We start from the raw sequence: 14,285 nt of genomic DNA on the forward strand, positions 1-14,285 counted from the left end.
GTTCGAAATACACGTATGCTCAATCAAGCCACATCTGATTCTGATAAAACACTATCGAGAGATGTTTACCCCGAACTGGTCAAACCGTTAACTCCTCCCACATGTTGAATGTGCACTGAAAATGCCCTTATATGTACATGAAATCGTTCTGTGTTTGTACCGCCTATTCTTCGAGCCCCTGCGTGGGTATAAAAGGACCATGTGCCTTCTGTTTGGGGTGATACTTCATGCATTGCCGAAGGGTATTGTTTGAGTGTACCACCACCCCATGGGGTCTTAATAAACTTGTCTTTTCTATTCCAGTTTTCGTGCCAACTTCTATTCTGAGGTATTGAGAGTTATTAGCGGCGTAACTAGGCCTACTGAAAACCAATACCACACTCTGCAGGCTTAATAGCACAAAATGGTCCATCACTGTGGCGTCACAGAAACGAGGATCCTCAGTGCGCGAAAACACATGACCCTTGGGGAAAAGAACACGATCTGTTGCTGCAGGACGACTGGTTGGCATGTCTGGACCTCAAGGATGCATACCTGTCTGTCCCCATCTCCCCCCCAACCTCCACTACAGGTTTTCCAATTCAAGTGGAGGTAGCAGGTCTCCGAGTTGCGACACTCCTGTTTGGCCTGTCATCAACACCCTGGTGCTTTACCAAGCTCTTCAAGCTTCTGGTGGAACATCTACAAACCCTGGGCATCAGGCTGATTATCTACTTGGACAACATCCTGTTGATGGATCAGTCTTGAGGCCGTCTGATAGCTCATCTGAATACCAGCATATCTCTGCTTCAAAGTTTAGGGTTCACCATCAACCAGCAGAAATCGGACATGGTCCCGCAGCAGAGCATGCTATTCTTGGCTTACAGATCAACTCCAGGGCTGTGACCCTGAATCTACTGGAGCACAAAATCACCAAGATCAAGAAGGAACTGAGGAAGGTTTTCCAATGGGACAGAATATCTCTACATCAGCTAGCCAGGATTGTTGGTTTGTTATCATCATCGATAAAGGCCATCTTTCCGGGGTCGCTGCACTACAGAACATTTGAGAGACGAAAGGCATCCCATCTCCGGAGGTGACTCAATTACTCCGAGCTGGTGGCTCTGCCACAGGAAACCAGGCTGGAGCTCCAGTGGAAGATCGACCACATGGAAGCATGGAACGGTCGTGCAATCTTTGACTCACAACCGGACATAGTGATGGAGCCAATGCCAGTCGCCTGAGTTGGAGCACCAGGTGTGGATCGATCTCCATGGGATGTAGATGGGCAGAGGAGGAACTCAATCTCCATATACACTGCCTAGAGCTACTGGTGGGCTCTTTTGCCATTCGGTCCCTTACGAGGGACAGAGTTTCATGCTGTGTGCTCCTTAGGATGGACAACACGACAGCGGTGCAGTAAATCAACCAACTGAGTGGTGCCCGATCCAGAGCCCTAGTGGAGCTGGACAAAGACGTCTGGCACTACTGCCTCCACCGTCCACCTCTGTGACAGCAGAATACCTACACAGGGCCCAGAACCACGTAGCGGACTGGAATCCCAGGCACTTCTGAATTGCCAGCGACTGGAGACTCAACCCAAAGGTTTTCCAGGCACTGACGGCACTTTGAGGACCTTACCAGGTGGACCTATTTTCTTCCAGATAGAATGCTTAGCTACTCCGATACTTCAGCTGGAGACCGGACCTGAGGGAGGAAGCGGTAGACACCTTCCTTCAGGATTGGTCATCGGTTCTGGCCTACGCCTTTCCTCCCTTCCTCTTTATCCAAGGGTGGCAGCGAAGGCCCGGCGCCAAAAGGCCTCGATCATACAGGTCACTCCGATATGGCGATCAAAGGCCTGGTTCCCCTCTCTCCTGGAGCTGGTCTGGGCCACCCCGGTATGACTTCCATCGTACGAACAGGTCCTGGTGGACCATCGAGGCCAAGCACACACCCTGGTTCTCCAGGGCCATCTTCACCTCATGGCATGGAGGATTTCAGGCGACGCTGGCAGGACATCGGACTTTCGCAGGAGGCTGAATTCCTTATCCAGCAGACTTGGGCCCAATGGACCATCAAGAGGTATAGATCAGCCTGAAGGAGATGGTTACGTTGGTGTGTGGAGAGACACCTAGATCCCGTGGGTACCAGCGTTACAGATATAGTGAACTTCTTGGCGGAACTTTTTTAGAAAGGATTGGCCTATTGCACCATCAACTCCTTCAGATCGGCTATTTCAGCGGGTCATACATGGGTGGGTAACGTTCCTGTGGGGGAGCATCCCTGGGTGAGTAAAATACTCAAAGGCATCAGGATTCCCCATCCCCCTGAACCTCGCTACAAGGGTCTTAGGGACATCAATCTCGTCCTACGCCTATTGGCATCTTGGCAGGATAATCAGTACCCGTCCAGGAAGGTAATATCAGCAAAGCTGGCAATGTTGCTCTGCCTCATCTTGTGCAAGAGATCTTCAGACGTGAGAAAAGAGGGCATTAAATCTATCTGCCAGAATTTTTACCCCTGAAGGAGTTACATTCAACATCTCAAGGAGAACGAAGACGAGTACCAGGTCGGTATCCTATGCAGCTTTTCCTGAGTCTCCAAAATTGTGTGTGGTCTGATGCCTAAAGGCCTATGAGGATATAACATTGGAGGTACGTCCTCCAGGGGAACAGCAACTTCTAATTGCCATTAACAAACCCTTCAAGGCCGTGTCATCCCTGACCATTGCCAAGTGGGTGAGATGGATCATGGCATAGGCGGACATCAATACTAGTGAGTCTGGAGCACATTCGACTAGAGGGGCTATGGCTTCCAAGGCTGGGCAGACTGGAAGATATTATGAATGCGGCAGATTGGTCATCTGATTCCACTTTCAAAAAGTTATATTTCAAACCAATCCATGACGCAGCCACTCTGGTGGTAAGAAAGCTTTGAAAATGTTAATCCTCGCCTCCGGTCCTGACAGAATAAAACATTTCCTAGTTAACATGAAGGAAAGTTTCAATTCTATTAAGGACGAGGAGGCGAGGATTATCCCCCCTGGCATACTCTTCTGATGCCTCCCTCCCTAGGAGGACTTATGATATAACATTCATGGAGTCTACAGATAAAAGAACAGGATCATGTGATGGTCAGGGAGTAATGAATTTATGGTCAGAGAGTAATGAATTTAGAATGCTGCGATAGAAGAATTCCATCCATCGCAGCATTAAAAAAAGAAGCGAAATTGTTCTATATGGATACATTTCTACAATAAGTCCTGGCAGCAGTACCTATGGATATAATCTCTCCATGTTTGCTTCCAGTCATACGCCAGCATCTCACTTCACACACATGAGAGGGTATATCTGTAACACATATGGTGGTGTGATTTAATGCGCTTCTGATATATTTGTTATACGCTTCCCTGAAGTGTACTGTTGTAAAGAGTTTGTATTCTGCAACTTATGGTTCTTAATGGTTCTAATGTTGAAACACCTCTGTAAAGCGCTCTGATAACCCTCGCAGGGTCATGTTCGCGCTATAGAAAACACGAAATAAATAAATAAATGTCTCTACTGTGGTTTCTTGTTCTGCTTGATAAAATTGTATTGACGTTGTTTGGCAACTGATTCCTGTATGGTACTTCAATGCCTAATTGTCAGGATCGCTGATCACTCTGTACCTGAGGCCAGATTAGTGTGTTCCCTAATGAGCTCCTGTTGGCCAAAAAGAAGGAGAAATCCTACTTGGGCCGATCTGTGGCGAGCACGGAATTCCAAAATGGCTGCCGCGGACCTGGCAAGTAGCGGTCAAGTGTTTGGCAACACACCGGGGAGAGATTGAGGTGACGCACGCGCTCCTTAGCGAGTGCGCAGTTCCCTAAAGCCCCAACCGAGAAAGTATCTGTTTCCCTTAGCTCGTAGTTGAAAAGAAGTTCTTAACTCGTAAAAGTCCGAATTTTGATAGAATACCTTAGTGACAGCGCTCGACTATTGTGGGTGAGAAGAGCCATTGAATTCAAGAGGAGAAAGTCTTCAGTTGCTTCATTTCGTCGAGTTGTGTCTCGCCTGGTAAAAGGTCCTCTCCTCAGCTGCGGCAGCAGTTCCTGAAGAAAGGGGACAATATCGAGAAAGAAGAAAAGACACGTTTAAGCCAAGTTAGAAGAGATAAGTTAATTAGGAAGACTGTGAATGAGAACAGACTTTGAGCATATTTTCCTTTTGGTACTTACCTTGCTTATTGGAATAATCCTTCAGCGATATTGTTGAAACTCGCTTCTAGACATATCTGAGGAACGAAAAAGAATTGGTTGTTACACTATTATAGTTTAGAAGAAATGGGATACAGAAAAAGAAGAAAATAAAGTCAGTTAAATTCAGAACTCAAATAAAAAGAACTCTTGGTGGAATAAATAGAAGACTTCAATCTAACACAAAACTGGTAGGTTAACAATGATTTAGAAATAAACAGTAAATAGGTAAAAAGCATAGAGTGTGACCAAGCTATCAAATCGTTTGCAGATGTAGCATGCCAGTCCTTGAGAGATATCAAGAATACATCAGAAAAGAGAAGAGGGGCAGATTACAAGAGGACAAGCGGTAGGTTATCAATGAAAAAAGGTTAATAGAAAAGAGACAGTGTAGAGTAGACGGAGAGCTAAATAATATTGCTGTGTGTTGGTTTCCTCAGGTATCTTCAGCAAGTTGGTCACTCCGTTGATTGACAGAGGAGCCAGACAAAAAACCCGAAGGTCCAGAACCAGTCTCTTCTTTGTTCTTTATTATTTCATCCATTCCCCCTTCTCCCTTTGGGGTTAATTAGAGTCATGATTTAATGCTGGCTCTGAGAAATCCTGGAGAGGGAGTTGGGAGCTAGCATCTACTGTTCCTGTGCAAGTAATTGAAGACGGCAGTTGGTAAGCCAGTTTAAGCTCTGACAGAGTGAAGTGCCCATGTTTTGAAACTTGCACCTGAACAGAATGGCTGAGGGAATAAACTTGCAGACTCTAGGAGCAGTGTTAGAAGCAATACAGAAGCAATTGGTAGCAGTTAGAGAAGATAATCAAAGTTTAAGACAGGAGGTCATAAATTCCTGAAAAGAAACAGCAGAGATAGCTCAGAGAGTGAGACAACCATTCACCGCAGACTGAGAGGGCTGAACCCTCTCTCAAAATAACTTCTATTTTCCCTGACGCACAATCCAAAGTAGCCTTCGTCTTGTCATATTTGAGTGGAGACGCAGCGTCATGGTCTATGCCCTTGGTATCGCGGGATGATCCTCTATTGCAGAATTATGACGAATTTAAAAAAGAATTCCTATGAATATTTGATAGGCTGAGGATCTCTTAAGCAGTGGATAATGAGTTGTTAGAGTTAAAACAAGGAAATAGAGATCTAGTGGCATACCTGGCCCAGTTCAACAAGTTAATAATGGGAACAGATTGGCCGGAGAGTAAAAGGACAGCCATTTTTTATCGAGGCCTGAGAGACGAATTAAAAGACGGATTAGCGCAAATTCCGAACCGCCCTACAGAAATTTCAGCCCTTATTGATCTAGTTTTGGAACTAGATTTTCGTCAAGGAGAAAGAAGGGGAGAAAGAAAACGAGAGTTTAGAAATATAATTCCCCGGTTTGGTAGAGCAAAATCTGAAGCAGGAAAAGTTACGGAAGGATCGTCAAGTCCAAGACCAATGCAAATAGGAACCATTAGGGGCCCACTCTCTAAAGAAGAGAAAGATAAGAGACAAGCCAGCAATTTATGCATGTATTGTGGTTCAGGTGGACACTTTGTGCAAAATTGTCCAAAGAAGCCCAAAGGTTCATTTAAGATGAAGGAAAACTCGCAGCACCACCCGTAGAGGGAGTTGGACCAGTGGATGCGAGCCAAGAATCAACTCCAAATGAACACCAAGTGGCAAATGCTCTGCAATCATCTTCACCACATCTGATATTATCAATAATGATAAAAGTTCGACAAGTTACCATGACGGGAGTGGCAGTAATGGTGGACTCCGGAGCCACTGGAAATTTTTGCGACTTGAAATTTGCGGCTAAAGTGGGGTTGAGAGCAATTCCCAAAGCTAAGAGCGAGCCAATCAGAGCAGTTGACAGGACAAATCTCTCTTCAGGACCCATTGTGAGTCACACTGAACTGATACAGATGATTGGAGAAGATGGGCATAAGGAACAAATTCGTTTTAACCTAATTGATGCCCACCAGTTTCAGTTAATACCAGTGCTCCCTTGGCTTACCGAGCACAACCCCGCCATCAATTGGAGTGCCAGAACGATCAAAATGAATTCGACATATTGTAAAGGAAATTGTTTTGGAGAAAAGGAAGGAACAAATATAGAGACCCCTGCGCATTCATTATGTTCGGCAGAAGCTTCGGTATGTGTGATCAACTCACAACAGATACCACGCGAATATCAGGAATTTGAAAACGTGTTCAATGAACAAGAAGCTGAACAACTGCCACCACATCGTGTCTACGATTGTAAGATAGATTTTGAACCAGGCTCCAATATGCCTTGCAGTCGAGTGTACGCTTTGAATGAACAAGAGCATCAGCATTTGAAAGAGTACATTGACAAATATCTGGCTAACGGTTTTATTCGACCTTCCCAATCACCAGTATCCTCGCCTTTGTTTTTTGTGCCTAAAAAAGAAGAAGGAGAATTGCGAACGTGTATCGACTATCGCGCAATCAACAGAATCACAAAGAAAAATCGGTATCCGCTTCCTTTCATTTCGGTCTTGTTAGATCAGGTGAAAGGAGCGCAAGTTTATACGAAGCTGGACTTGAGAGGAGCCTATCATTTGATCCGAATAGGAGAAGGCAACAAGTGGAAGACGGCTTTTAGAACTCGATTTGGATTATTCGAATATCATGTTATGCCCTTTGGGCTATGCAAAGCTCCAGCAGCCTTCCAACATTTTATCAATGATGTTCTTAGTGAATTAATTGATCAATGCGCTATTGTATATATCGACAATATATTGCTCTATTCAGCAAACACCAATGAACACCAAGAACAAGTCCGAAGAATTCTACAGAAACTTCAAAAGAATAGACTATTTGTCAAACTGGAAAAATGCGCCTTTAACGTCTCCCAAGTGGAATTTTTGGGTTTTGTGATTTCACCGACTGGAATCAACATGGATAAGCGGATGATTCAAGCTGTCCTTGAGTGGAAATCTCCAACAAGTTTCAAGGAGGTACAAGCGTTCATCGGCTTTGCAAATTTCTATTGGAGATTCATCAGTGAATTCTCACGAAGGATACTCCCACTCACTCGTCTACTGAAGAAGGGAGTGCATTTTGAATGGACGGAAGAAGCAGAGGCAGCTTTTAAGGCTCTGAAGAGAGAATTCACCACGGCACCCATTCTACTTCACGAGGATCCAACAGAACCTTTTTATGTAGAGACAGATGCTTCTGATCTGGCAGTTGGAGGAGTGTTGTCCCAAAGAAACAAGGAGACTGGTCAATTACACCCAGTGGCCTAAAGGTCTAGAAAATTTACACCTGCAGAGATAAATTACACTATTACAGAAAAAGCGCTTCTGGCAATTAAAGACACCTTCAAGGAATGGAGACATTACCTTATGGGAGCTCACCATGTAGTTACCGTCTTTACCGATCACCGCAGTTTAAAATTTTTGAAGTCAGCCAGAACTCTAACACCTCGACAACTTCGTTGGTCATTGTATTTTGCTGATTATGATTTCATGATAACCTACAGACCTGGAGCTCAAAATGGAAAGGCGGACGCCTTATCACGAATGGGAACTGGGGAAGAAAAGAATCTGGTGAAAACTCAAGCAATTATTCCTGACTCTAAAATAATTTGTGCAACCGCAACCTTGAATATGAAAGAACAGGTTATCCAAGCCTTAAGCCCAGACGCTAAGCAAGAATGGGTCCAATAAGAAGAAGGAAGGGAAATCCTCAATAATCTGCCCTATAATGAAGGGGCATTGTATTTGCCAACACAGGAATTGCAAAATCAAGCACTACATGAATGCCATGATGAGCCTTTGGCCGGACACAAGGGAGAATCCAAGACTGCTGATTTAGTGAAGAGAAAATATTGGTGGCCACAAATGAATAAAGACATTGAGAAATATGTTAAGACATGTGAGATTTGCACTCAGGGAAAATCAGAACAGCAAGCCCCTAAGGGATTGTTGCAACCAATACCCACTCCTCCCTTCCCATGGCACACTATCACTTTGGATTTAATACCTGTTTTACCATCTTGCCAGACAGTAAACACAGTCTTAGTTGTGGTAGATGCATTTTTCACAGATGACACATTTTGTAGTCTTAAAGGGTATTCCTACAGCAAAACAATTAGCTAATCATTTCAGTACACAAATAGTGAAATTGCACTGAATACCCAAGGTTATTATTTCTGACCGGGGAGCACAGTTTCTATCCCATTTCTGAAGAGCCTTTGTGAAGGGGTTGGGAATTGAGGCACGTTATTCCACTAGTTTCCATCCCAAAACTGATGGTCAGACCGAAAGGGTGGACCAGGAGTTAGAACAGTACCTTAGGTTATTTTCGTTAAAAAAGACAGGGAATGGCCAGACTACTTGTGGGCAGCAGAGTTCGGCCACAATAATGCAAAACATGTATCAACAGGATATTCTCCGTTTTATTTGAATTATGGAAGACATCTAAATTCCACGGTTCAAGAAACTGAGATTTCGGTCCCAGCAGTAAAGGATTTAGTATCTCACCTGAGCTTAGTTCATAAAACCGCATCTAGGAACCTAGAGCTGGCCAAGGAAAGATATAAAACTTATGCTGACAGTAAAAGAAAGGAACCTCCTCCCTTGGAGGTAGGAAATGAAGTTTGGTTGAATACAAAAAATCTCAGACTAAAAGGCAATCGTAAATTTCAACCTAGATTCATATGTCCCTACCCATTTGAAGAATAGGTAAATCCAGTAACATATATACTGAAACTGCCAACAAAATTAAAGATATATGCAGTGTTTCACGTTTCCCTGTTAAAAAAGGCATCTCCAGGTTTAAGGAAAGAGCTACCTCCGAAACCCATTCAATTGGAAACTGGATTGGAGTTCGAAGTGAAAGATATCTTAGACTCCAAGATAGTGAAGGGGAAACTGTATTATCTAATTGATTGGAAAGGCTATGGTCCAGAGGAGTGTTCTTGGGTGCTTGAGTGGGATGTTCATGCTCCCAGATTGGTAAGACTTTTTCATCAGCGATTCCCTACCAAGCCAAGAGTTGGAGGACCTCCTTTGATGGGGGTACTGCCAGGATCGCTGATCACTCTGTACCTGAGGCCAGATTAGTGTGTTCCCTAATGAGCTCCTGTTGGACAAAAAGAAGGAGAAACCCTACTTGGGCCGATCTGTGGCAAGCACGGAATTCCAAAATGGCTGCCGCGGACCTGGCAAGTAGCGGTCAAGTGTTTGGCAACACACCGGGGAGAGATTGAGGTGACGCGCGTGCTCCTTAGCGAGTGGCACTTCACTAAAGCCCCAACCGAGAAAGTACCTGTTTCCCTTAGCTCGTAGTTGAAAAGAAGTTCTTAACTCGTAAAAGCACGAATTTTGGTAGAATACCTTAGTGACAGCGCTCGACTATTGTGGGTGAGAAGAGCCATTGAATTCAAGAGGAGAAAGTCTTCAGTTGCTTCATTTCGTCGAGTTGTGTCTCGCCTGGTAAAAGGTCCTCTCCTCAGCTGCGGCAGCAGTTCCTGAAGAAAGGGGACAATATCGAGAAAGAAGAAAAGACACGTTTAAGCCAAGTTAGAAGAGATAAGTTAATTAGGAAGACTGTGAATGAGAACAGACTGAGTATATTTTCCTTTTGGTACTTACCTTGCTTATTGGAATAATCCTTCAGCGATATTGTTGAAACTCGCTTCTAGACATATCTGAGGAATGAAAAAGAATTGGTTGTTACACTATTATAGTTTAGAAGAAATGGATTGAAGAAAAAGAAGAAAATAAAGTCAGTTAAATTAAGAACTCAAATAAAAAGAACTCTTAGTGGAATACATAGAAGACTTCAATTTAACATAAAACTGGTAGGTTAACAATAATTTAGAAATAAACAGTAAATAGGTAAAAAGCATAGAGTGTGACCAAGCTATCAAATCTTTTGCAGATGCAGCATACCAGTCCTTGAGAGATATCAAGAATACATCAGAAAAGAGAAGAGGGGCAGGTTACAAGAGGACAAGGGGTAGGTTATCAATGAAAAAAGGTTAACAGAAAAGGGACAGTGTAGAGTAGACGGAGAGATAAATAATATTGTTGTGTGTTAGTTTCTTCAGGTATCTTCAGCAAGTTGGTCACTCCGTTGATTGACAGAAGAGCCAGACAAAAAACTCGAAGGTCCAGAACCAGTCTCTTCTTTGTTCTTTATTATTTTATCCATTCCCCCTTCCCCGTTTGGGGTTAATTAGAGTCATGATTTAATGCTGGCTCTGAGAAATCTTGGAGAGGGAGTTGGGAGCTAGCATCTACTGTTCCTGTGCAAGTAATTGAAGACGGCAGTTGGTAAGCCAGTTTAAGCTCTGACACTAATGTGAAGTTAGGATTTTCCTGGAGCTCATTGATGTTCATTCCAGGTCCAATTTTATGTTTGGTGTACAACTCTTTATTTACTGAATGTTGGATACAATGGTAAGGACCGTTTAAGGAAAGGCTTTAACATTTTACCCATATCATCTTAGGTTCGGAGTCTAAAATGGAATATGGTCCAACGGGCTTAACTTCTTTCAGTGAAGAAGAGGAAAGACTATGACATCACCTATAATATATGGACTATCGGACTGTTATGTGATTGGACTGTTGGTTGCTATGGTTACTCCTAGTGTTCATAGGAGTTGTAGTTCAAGGATGTTTTTTTTAACATCGACTTTGGTAGAAGTAACATTCGAAGTACATCATCTGCTTGATCACAAAGTTATCTTCACATAGTAGTAGTACAGAACAGCCAAGCCAACACATGTTTCGCGAAATTAATTCTCTTTTTCAGGGCTATTGATAAGAAAACAAACCACTTATTAGCACCCAAAAGATGCAAAGTACTTTTTTTTAGAAAAACATGTAGTCAACTGAGCTTCCAACTTACAAGAAAACATGTGTCATAGATACATCGCCTGTGATATTTCACATCTGTGGTAACCACATTTTATACGAGTCTTAACATAGGAAAAAAGAATAAGAGTAACATAAGAACTAGTATAGTCAAAAAACAAAAAGAACAAACAAGGAATGTTACAATTTAAGTTACATTCTAGGTACATTCTTTTCTAAAGAAATTGGAGCAAGCGTATATGATAACACTTGGTATCTCTCAGTGTAAAAAAACAGTAAAAACCGCATAAAAACAGTATAAAATCTAATGAAATTGTTGCACTCTTTGTTATTACAGTCTAGTGTTCTTATTGAGTATAGAACCGGATGATCCCTAGGGCATGCCTGGGTCTATTCCATATCATCAACAGAGGTAAATATAATCTAAAATATATAGTCCTAAGTATATAAAAATAATTCAGAATTGTAGTTCCACCATGCTAATATTCTTCTCAAATCTTGACAAAAGGATCCCAGATTCATCCTGGCAATATGTATTGTATAATATAAACTTCCAATATCTATATAAAATTTAAATAGGACATGATAATATTCAGCAGTGGCACTCTATAGGTATAAATGGCAAGCGGAGATCCAAATGCAATATTTAACTGAAAAAAATCTAACAGAAACATCTCATCAGTATTGATCCACAACGCCGGTACTCCAGAGTTAAACAAAGCACCCCATTTAGAACAAAGGCAACCGCAAACAAACGTTCGTCAAAGCGTGAAACCCTATTGCACCAGGATCAAAAATAGTATAATTACAAAAGGCCCAAATGTTTGCAAAATTCAAGAAAGCCAAACAGGAAAGCTAAGGCAGAAGTACTTAGTCTAAATCTAAATGTAGCCACTCAGAAACATGCCTAGAGTGAATCCCACCACAGCAGCTACAAAGCACAGCCCCACAATACACTTACCAGGAAAAATGGCTATAGCCTCACATCGCTATGAACACCAGCCAGTTACTGAGTTTAACCTCAAAAAGACCCCTATTTATAGTCCCAGGTAGTCTCAATTGGTCTAACCGTTCAGTACTAACTGCCAATTAAATTTGAATTTCAAAATGCTCATGGCGAAGAGCACCAGATCGTCTGTTTCACCATGCCAAACAGAAAAGATCTCAACAACGAAAAAAGTACAGATAAATGGAAATGTACCTGATGTACAAAAGACTGAGATATAAAGGAAATATATTAAGAAAATATGTCTCAAAACCTGGTCACATCTAATCCAAATATGACGGTAAATTCAAGTGAGCTATCCCAGCTCGCCCTTGGTAACTATGATTCTAGAAGATAAAGTAGTTAGACACATAGCGCACCGAACGGAAAATGGGATAAGAAACTGAAAAAGAATTGCATTCGGTACATCAAGAAGGTAACTCCTTCTGGAGAAAAAAATCCGTCCTACCACATCTAATGCATGGACGTCCGACACCCTTTTACAAGATATGAGACACAATAGCATAGTCAGGTTGGCCGATAATTGTTAACGGGACATATTTATTGTCTCGCCAAGATTCTAAAAATCTCAGGAACACAGACATATCCCGTAAAACAGTATATTTGGGAAGAGGAGGCCGAGCCATGCAGATGCCTCTTAAAAGCATACACACAATGACCCGCAGAAATAGCAGAACAAAAGTTGTTAACCCTTCTGTACGCCATACCTGCCAAAGCTAGGGATGACAAGAAGTTTACTACCAGACAGAAATCTGCTCCAAAGGGATTGGTTCCCCGTTAATGGCACCAGCCACACCAACGCTTCCAAGTGGAAGAGTATCACTTTTGAGTGTTGGAGGACCAGGCCTGACTGATGAAGTCAATAGCCTCTTGCGAAAGTCCCGGGACACTCCATCTGTCCCTGAAACCCTCCAAGCTACTAGAGAGAGGTGTAGTGACAAGATCAGCAGATGAGGGTAACCCCCCAGATCCAGAGGAGATTCCTACAAAACAGAATCAGAACCAGACAAGCACAGGTCAGTTCCAGGAGAACCGGAAACCAAGCCTGCGCTCTCCAAAAAGGTGTCACTAGCACCAGTTCTGCTTGCTGAAGGCGCAGATGAGCCAGCACCCCGGGGATCATTAAGAATGGGGGAAAGGCATAGCATAGGTTGGGAGTACAGTCCTGAAGAAAAGTATCCGTGGCTTGGGCTTCCGGATCTGGATGCCAACTGAAGAAGGTTGGAAGATGGCGATTGAGTTGGGATGCAAAAAGGTCTATCAAACAAGGACCCCGCCACCGACTTCACAACAGTTGCTGAAGTCGCGAAGATACTGGGACTGCCAATCTGCAATGGTATTTCTCTGGCCCAGAAGGTATTTCTCCACCACAGAGATCTGATGCTGAAGGCAAAAATGCCAGAAATCTTTCTCAATCTCCGTCAGAATGTGGGATTTATTCCAACCCAGTTTGTTCACATAGCGGACAGCAGAATAATTGTCCATGCGAAGCAGTATGCAACGATCCAACCTCTCAGGCGAAAGTCTGCAAATTGCTAAGGATCCCACCAGGAGCTCAGAACAATCGAGGTGGAGGGACAGTCCCTCCTGAGATCAACGACCTCCAATGCAGATCGGACTGCATTGCGCTCCTCAACCCCAACAGCAGGCATCGTATTCAAGCACAATTTCGGCGTTGAGCCAAATATCGCCCTGCCTCTTCATGCCTCCATGTGTTCCAACCACTATGACATCTCCGACCTTGCCTCCTCCGACAGGAGAATCTGTTCGGCATAGGTGAGGCCTTTCCGGAGATGTTGAATCGTGAGTCTCTGAAGTGCACAATAATGCAGGGGACTGGGGAAGATGGCTTGTATCGATGATGCTTACAAACCCACTACTTGAGCAATCAACCTCAAGGATACAGTCCCCTTGCTCAGAATCGATTTCAACTCCTTCTTGATGTTCTTGACTTTTTGGGGCACAAGAAACGGTTGGCAAAGGAGAGAATCTACCTGAAATCCCAGAAACTCTATGCGTCGATGCAAGGTTATGACCAATTTCTGAGAAGCCCACTCCTGGAATAGGGAGATTGTCCATTCCAGATGAGTGATAACTAGCTGAGGGCATTGCACCATGAGGATGATGTTGTCTACATAAATATTCAGATGCACCCCTCTTGGTCTCAGGGATTCTACTACCAGCCGAAGGAGCTTTGTAAAACACCAAGGGGCGGAGGAGAGA

This window comes from Lissotriton helveticus, chromosome 12 (assembly GCF_964261635.1).
Source record: "Lissotriton helveticus chromosome 12, aLisHel1.1, whole genome shotgun sequence".
NCBI lineage: Eukaryota > Metazoa > Chordata > Amphibia > Caudata > Salamandridae > Lissotriton > Lissotriton helveticus.